This window comes from Diadema setosum, chromosome 7 (genome assembly GCF_964275005.1).
Source record: "Diadema setosum chromosome 7, eeDiaSeto1, whole genome shotgun sequence".
NCBI lineage: Eukaryota > Metazoa > Echinodermata > Echinoidea > Diadematoida > Diadematidae > Diadema > Diadema setosum.
This window is the reverse complement of record NC_092691.1, coordinates 28,952,874-28,961,922: the sequence shown is the minus strand read 5'-3', so window position 1 is coordinate 28,961,922 and position 9,049 is coordinate 28,952,874. Positions and strand designations below refer to the sequence as shown.

The 9,049-nt window shown below is 38.8% G+C and overlaps 1 non-coding gene across 1 annotated transcript; it reads right to left on the bottom strand.

Annotated features, from left to right (window-relative positions):
• Positions 1-582: 582 nt before the first annotated feature.
• On the bottom strand, positions 583-656 carry Trnat-agu (transfer RNA threonine (anticodon AGU)). The gene has a single exon. It is a non-coding gene; the product is annotated as a tRNA-Thr (tRNA).
• Positions 657-9,049: the final 8,393 nt, after the last annotated feature.

Sequence of the window (9,049 nt, the reverse complement as noted above, 5' to 3'; positions counted from 1 at the left end):
GAAACATTTTGTTTGGCAAAAATTGTATAAGACCAATCGGTTTTTTTTTTTTTTAAGTTTGGATTTAACCAGTGATATTGTATATTTTTGTGAGTCTACTTTAAAAATTGGAAATATGATGGTACTTTGCGTAATTGGTATGAAGTCGATATGTGTGATTACAGTAACATTTCAATTCTAATTACTTCATGGAGCGGTATAGGCCTACTAAGAGCAGTTATTAAAATTTGGTTTTGTTGATGATAACTCATGTTCTTTCTGTAGTCAAAGTTCAGAAACGCAAAATCGCATTCATTTTGGAATTGCGCTAAAAATTTAAAGAATTTTGGCAGGATATGATTGAGTATTTTGAGGTATAGCAGTGTAGATTGTCCGTATAGGACAAGGAAATTCTCCTAGAGTAAAATGGTGTTATAATTAAATTTATTATAATTACATAAGGCAAGATTGCCGTCATTGGCAGAATTGAAATATATATTAGGTACATGATAAAACAAAACAAACCAAAAAAAAACAACAACAAAAACAACAACGTATAATCCGGTATAATTTTTATGTACAAAAAATAAAAAAAAAATAAAAAGGCACTGCCCGGATTCGAACCGGGGATCTCCTGTTTACTAGACAGGCGCTTTAACCAACTAAGCCACAGCGCCGCTCACGGCCGGATGGGGAATTTTATTATTATATTCACAAGACGTTATACCCACAATAACTTGGTTCGTTTACTAGTATGGGCTTGGACTCTTCGATTTAGTGTAGGCCTATAGGAAGAATAATGCTTTTGAATGTTTCAACATTATTTATATGCCTGTGAGTGATAGGTATCAAATACAACTACCCAGCACCATTAAAGTATAGTTTACATCAGCATTTGGCTTAGCTCCCCATGTGGCGACTATATTCTGCATTTCCAATGCTCTTATTTTGCCATACTAGGTGCCCACATCCATCCTCGATAATGTAGCCGTCTGTGTTGATATTTCTCCACCTTCACCTTCAAAACACGTGTGGGGTACGGTCCTCGGCCCAACTGTACTGAGCTGTACTAGACCGTAGAACCCCCACTATACATGTACAGTATTGCATGCACAGTGTGAATACGTATTACAGTATTGGTTCTCACCTTGCTCACCGGATCATCTCTATGTTTGGGCATTTTGCTCTTCCACAGGACAGTTGAAAGAGACGAAAGTAATCTCTAGAGACTAACATTCGATTATATTCACGACGATTTTCCTTGTGGAGCTGTGCTCGTGTGCGGTACGTACGTAGTGTCGTAGACTCTAAGAACTAACGTTTATAGACCTAAGTTGAGACTAAAGGTCTGCATTTTCCTAATGCCTTTTCCTAACTATACACAGCCCAGTCGCCGCTGTACATATGTAGCGTATTAACAGCGTCTGGTCGGGCTAGCATTTTCCTTGTTTGCAAATTTGGTGTGCTCCATTATACTAAAGGAAAGCTAACGTTAGTATCATAGCTCAGCCTCAGCTCAGCTCTGCAACCTCAGGTGGTGGGATATGATTTGATGGCTGATCAGTGATGTGAAATGGATGCGTAGACCTTGCAGCTTTCATGACCTTGTTTATGTCGCTATTTTCAAGTTGATCAACATGTGTTGATACTATACTCTATAGTAACCTCATAATGTTAATTTGATTTGTAATGTTTACCCCCTTGCCTTGGTTAAGGCAAGGAGCTAGGAGTAACTCCTTTGCCTTGGTTGGAGACATACACCAGTCGTATAAGGAGGTATATTTTTTACTAGACAGAAAGATCCGTCTGTCCGGAGGACTCTTTTATATTTTCGCTGTCCTCCGGAGGGGATCCGTGAAGCCAGACGCAGTCTCCGCGGAACATTCCCCGACGGACAGATACAGACCGATCTTTCGGTCAAATTTTTTACAGGCATAGGCTACAGCTACAGTTGGATGAGCGTTCGTTTTATCACAATCAATGAAAATTACCTTTACTTGATAAGACTTTCGCCTGCTGGCTCTGCAGGCTTCTTCAGATCGAGCGTTGTGAGAAGGACTTCCCACGAGCCGACATAGCTGGCGCACTGGTAATTTTCATTGATTGTGATAAAACGAACGCTCATCCAGTTGAATTTCCAATCAGATGAACCTTTTTAGTGAATACAGCTACAGTGTAGTGTGGGCTATGATAGTGATGTATTCATGTAATGTCATGATGTAGGAGAGTAGATCGTATCTCCGGACGCTTTTTTTCCGTGGCTTTGAATTCCGTACTAACAGGGTCAGTTAAGAGGATGAAATTTCGGCTAAAAATAACACCACTTATTCACAGACTCCTGGAAATTACGAATTCAGCCAACTTTGGTCAATTGTTCGCTCCAGTTTTTAGAAAATGTGCTTCAAACATACCCCTCTAAAAAAAGTTGTCTTTTTGTGCGGTGCAAAATCGCATTGTAATACCGGACACGTTCGTAATGGAATAATCGACGTCTTTCGCACCTTGTCCTTGCACCAGAATCACAATTCATACCCATGTTTCACCGCACACATTCCTACCGAGCGGACAACAAAGAAAAAATCGGCGAATGACGCTCAAATTTCATATTTTACGGTAAAATGTCTGACATGAACATTTCGAACAGTTCACACGATGAAATCGTGAAAAATCGACGTCTGCTTCTAAACTAGCGTTTTTCACATTTTTGTGACACATTTTTCGCAATTTCAGTCCATACAATGCTCTGTGAGGCTAGTCTACGAAGCCCTGGGCATATTGAATGTCATCAGTACGCAGAAATGTGCGTGTCCGGTAATTAAATGTACCATGGTGTCCGGTAATACCATACCTGCACCTGTACTACTAATGTACCTCTCTTGCCAACAATTAAGTCTGCACTGGCCAGACAATGCAACCATTGCCTTCTGTGAAGCCAGACGCAGTCTCTGCAGAACATACAGTATCCTCGACAACCACATACAGACCAATCTTTTGGTCATGCCCTCAGGAATATCTTCCAATTTCGGTAGTCATTGTGGAGACTTTTCTTTAATTTTCTATTTCGGGGTTCAGCACAGCAAAATTCGTTTAAATCAGTATTCATGACAGAGATTTCAGCCTCGAGCATCTCTCACAAAAACAGGAGATTCTCTTGCCTGGACCCCTCACAAACTGGAGGGGCCCCTGAACTCGTGAACATGTGCACAATATGTGTGCGTAGCATACATTATGCACAGCACATGCATTAAATATGCTCTGTCCATGGCCAGGCTCTGTAGTGTCCCCCAGGTGTGGTTCAGGTCCCTCATCTCTCTCTTCACAGTTCTTCTCCATGTGTTCTTGGGTCTACCCCTCTTCCCCCTTCCTTCTGGAGTCCAGTATAGTGCTGCTATCATAATGCAGCCTTGTTCTTTCCTTACCAATACCATGTGACCAATCCATCTCCAGTCAGCATTGTATATGTTATCATTTAAACATCATTTGTAATGTTGAATATGTAGGCCCTACTATGCTTTGTGATTTAACTACTAACTTTCCATTCTTACATAATATAGTTGACCTTGTAGGAACATTTTGGGTGAAGAGAAATCATGTATGCACAAGTTTTCGTGGTCCAATAATTTTTTGCGCTGCTTTTGGCTAGCATGAATTCTAAACCCATAAAAATATTTTCACTATTTTCTCTGCACATTTTGATTGGGTTGACAATCATGCAGTGCGAATTCAAGAACCTGTGAATGTGTTTTTGAGCCGCTCAGCGCGAAAAATTAATTGTGTGCAAATAAGGATGTTTACAGTACATTGTAAATACTATTCATGAAGCTGTGCCTCATAATTGAGGTACGAATTTGAATGAAAATTGATACTTTGCACTACAATATGTAGTATTTAGTTCAGTACATGACCATGAGATTGGTAAACTTGTATTTTAACCAACGAGTACCATTGCATTAGGGAAACATGCGTTTGATGAAATACAAAAAAAAAAGAACATTTGTATCTTCCACATTTCATCCAAATGCTGATCTTTTGAATGCCAGGCGGGTTGATTTCTTGTTCATTTGAGTTCTAATATAAATTTTGAAGCATTAGTGCCCTGACCATTAACTTTAAAATACTTTTAGTACGGCCTGCCTTTGATTGGTTCGCTGTGCATAGTGCTGGATACAATGTATGTGGATTATGCATCCCAAAACAAAATTCAGAGAGAGAAATCTGTCATATTTTTATAGAGTCAATGGTGTGGTGGTGACCCTGATGACCATGAGGTCAAGGTATGACCATGTCCTCTCTACAGACTGTGTTGTTAAAACCTTATTATTTCTCCCCCAGTTGCTTGATTAGACCTTTCACCTTTAGTCACTAGAATTTGAGTATATACTCACTAGATATATGTACTGGTACTGTAGGTGCAGTACAAATGTTAATTTTAATGATTAGCTGCATTTTTGCGAGACAGCGGATTCTATCAAGCAATAAACAATAATGTCTTGATGTAGATGATACAATTATGATGATAATAATGCATCCGCCTAATCCAGGGTGGCCTCTTCAGTGTTGCTTCTGCTCTACCAGAGGACCCTGCTATTTTTCTTGCTCTAACATTGTCAGGTGCCCATCTAGATACACCTGGGTGAAGAGGGATAAACTGTAAAACATGATATATTCTTGGCATGAAATTGTCGCGAATTGGAGCCGATGGCCTTTATCGTGGCATGAAATTTTCGAGAATTGCCGCTGGCGTTCAATGCATACAGTGTAGACAAGAACTTTCGTGTGCATTTCAATTTTGCAAATCTTGGCACTCGCGAAGTTCACGAAATTAAAATGCACGTGACCATTCCCTCGTTTTACAGTATAATATGGTGGGTAAAAACATCTCATCAAGGACAGAGATACAGTAGGCACTTGATGGGATTTGTACGAATTACTTTACATGTATAGTTTCTGAGTGAAAGTAAAGGGTCTTATTCACTATGCCACAATGCCCTCAGTCATCAGTATTCAAGAGTTACAGTGTGCACTTGTTGTGGCACTGCTTCTCAGCTTGATATTGATACATGTACTGAAATCTTTAGAGTGCCGATGCATGCACCGATATGTACAGCACTAACTGCTCACAAGGTCCATCTGGGTAATATGACATACCACATGACAAATGTTGTTGTTTGCAGAGATTGCAAAAAAACAAGAGCGAAGCAAGCAAAGCTTTCAGAATGACCGGAGATCCTTTGTGGCAAGTGATAGATAAAATGTATACGAATGTATGTTTACAAATGGAAACAAATGCATGCACTGACATGACTAGCAACCAGGTTAAATTATGAATGAAATCCTTGCTATTGTTTTAAGGGCTTGAAAAAGAGCACATGGCTTGAGAGAAATGCACGACAATAAAACCTGATGTGCCAAATAGACCAAATGCAAAAATATTGCACCCCTCATCAATAAATGTCATGCGTAAAATCTGCCATCACCAGGGCAGTGTAATTTGTACAACATCAATGGCATTGCAGTGTTCTGTGGAGATTCTGACAGCTAGCTCACAGTGGTCTGATTATGTGCCATATGCATGGATTTAATACATGAGATGACTAATTTTTAGCAATGAGTTATTCTTGACAGTCTCAGAAATAATTACAGTTGTACATCATCTCTAGGGACCTTGCAGCATCCTGTTTTTGCATCAAGGGAGAGGTTCATGTCAGTTATTTTGCACAGTTGTCAGAATTTTAGAAGACACAGAATATTCCAGCCTCTGCTTAATGAATTGCCATCTTTGATTAGAAATTTAGTGTGTTTTGCAACAACATGTCTCTATATATTTCTCCATATAATCCATGTACATTTGTGTATATTCTTCTTCTTATTATTATTATTATTATTATTATTATTATTATTATTATTTTTATTATCATTATTGTTATTATTATTATTATTATTATTATTATTGTTATTATCATTATTATTATTATCATATCTTGTTTTTACTTACATGTAGATGGATTGGTCTGAATATGTGTCTGAATATAGGCATTAAATGTTTTTTACCAACCTCACTCAACCTGCACATAATTCTCTGTAAGAGAAGTAAATACACAGAGCTACAAAATGTAGTACTACCACAGTCACAAGCAGCTTGGTCACAAGAAGCACAGCAATATACATGTACTCAGTACATCACTTGGTTTGTTAACTTGTGTTTTTGTCCTTATCATCTCACTGGTAGTCATATGCTGTGGGAGCATCCAACACTGATATATGGGAGATGCAGCTTGAAAGACAACACCATTAGCCTGATCACTTTTACCTAGTTAAGTGAAGCGCCTCGAATGAGTCATCCACCAGTGATCACTAACGATTTGGTGATAAAAAATGTAAAGGTTATCAGAAGCATAAAAAATTGTGTGGCCTGGGTACTTCCCGACCTAATGTGACAATCTCACAAACATGAAACATATTGATATTTCAGTGTTCAAAAGATTTATTTGTAGCATCAACTTAGAAATGTGATTGATAGATTATATTGATAAAAAAATATGAATAGCTAAAATGATAACCACACTAAAGTTTTATTGTACTCATCTACAAATGCTATGTCTTTTTCCTGCTATCTTTACATGTTTTTTTTTTGTGTGTTTTTTTAGATCTGTAAAAATTGTTTTTGCAGATTAAAAATTGATGTGAAGGTTGCAGGAAAAGGGCATAATATTTGTAGTTTTTCTTTTAGTTTACCAGTCCTTTAGATCAATGGATAAACAGAGACCTCAAACATAAAGCATCTTTGAACCGAGTTTCTTCCACTTTGACCCCCTAGCAAACTGGAGAATAATCTTGTGAGCATGGGCATATATGCGCCATGGGCATCACTAGGGGGTGGTTGCATTTGTGCGAATGCACCCCCTTTCAGTCCCTAATAAAACACAAACACACAATTTAAATCTCCATGGTCTCGGACGTGGGATACCCCCCTCCCAGACCCTTCCCTGCTTGCTCATATGGGCTCGGTCACTTCACTCCCTCGCATGTGCTCGGGTAACAGGCCTTTTTTTTTTCCTCTTTTTTTTTTTTTTTTTTGCTTGTCAGCTAATGAACCCCCAAAGTGGAATCAGAAAGTTGCGCTGAAGGCCTTTTTTATGCCTCCGCCACGAAGTGGTGCCGGAGGCATGTTTTCGGGTTGTCCGTCCGTCCGTACGCCCATACGTCTGTCCATCCGCATTCGTTTACGCGATAACTTGAGAAATATTGACTGGAATTTTACCAAACTTTGTCCAAGTATTAAGTATGATGGGGCAATTACTTGATTAGATTTTGGGTGAAATCGGCCAAAGGTCAACTTTGGGTCAAGGTCAAATCATGAAATTGTATCCGTTTACAAGATAACTCAAGACTGGATCGAGTAAATTTCACCAAACTTTGTCCGAGGATGATGTATGATGGAACAGTTACATGATTAGTTTTTTGAGTGAAATCGGACAGAGGTCAAAGGTCAAAGATCAAGGTCAAATCCTAACATTTATCTGTTTATGTGATAACTCAAAACTGGATGAAGCAGCTTTCACCAAACTTGGTCCAAGTATGATGTATGATGGGGCAATTAGTTGAGGAGATTTTAGTGACATTGGCAAGAGGTCAAAGGTCAAAAGGTCAAGGTCAAATGCTAAAAATGTTGCTATTTCCCCCATATCTATGCAATGCCCGAAGGTATTTTATTGAAACTTAGTGTAGACATGTACTACTGCGTAAAGATTCTCCAGAGAGAGTTTCATGTCATAAGGTCAAAGGTCAAAAGGTCAAAGGTTAGGTGAAAATGTTACAATTTCACTTTTCTCGCAAATGGTTCAATGTATCTTCATGGAACTTGGTACATATGCATGTACTCACTGGCAGGGATTATCTAGGGAATTTAGGGGTCATGGGTCAATAGTCAGGGGTCAAAGGTCAAGGTCAACTCCTCAAAATTTTACTGTTTCTCTCATAACTACCGTAGTATATGCAATGCTTGCATTATTAGTTTTAAAACTTACTATATACATGTACATTTATTACCTAATGGAGATTCTCTGGGAAAAGGTCAGGTTTAAATGAAAAAAAAAAATCTATTTTGTACTGTAATTACACTCTTTCTTCATACCGGTACCTTGAAAATTACTCAATGCATAAACTTATAACAGGGTCGGTCAGAAGTCAAGTAAAAATCCTCAATTCCCCAAATATGTGTACCTGCACCCTTAGACAATTATAGCAAACCCAGTTTGAGGAAAGTGAACATTCAAGACATTTCTGACAAACCTGTCATATCAATATTTTGCCAGTTATGTGAAACTGTCATCACACATTGTGAAGACATTGTACTATACAACTATTGGGAGATTCAAGCATTATGGCGGAGGCATCAGTCGCCATAGCGACATTTCTAGTTTTTGTTTTTGTTTTGTGTTAGCTGGTGAAACCCGGAAGTGGAATCAGAAATATAAACACACCCCCCTCTGAAAAAACCTGGTGACGCCCCTGTGCGCATACATGTATAGCGAAAGTCACAAGAATGAAGTGCAATCAGGGGTTAGGGATTGGTCCCTGGTCCCTTTAACCCTTCAAAGCCAAAGATATTTTGACCCTTCCAAACCCAAGGGGGAGGGGGCACATTGTGCCCCTGTGTGATTTTTTTCATTATTTGATAGCATCACTGTCGTATTTGGCACATGGCTAGAGCAACTCAAACTCTCCATGATCCTACCTTTGAACTTTCTTGACACATGTATCTCCTAGCAGAGGTGCCATTCACCATAATAGGCACTTTCAAATTTGTACGTTGACACCAGCGTCACCATATTTTTACGTACTGTGCATGCATCAGCATCGATATTCAACGGTTCAGTGACTACAAGAACTGTGCGCACAGTCAACAAAACTGTCATATAAACATGGTAAATGACCACAGTCTTTGCAAACAGGAAAAAAAAAACATACATGTAGCTCTCTTGTGATATCTCCCATGCATTCCTTAAATTACAAATCGATGAAACTATCACATGTTAGAGTAAAAATTAAAGTCTGACATACACGTATT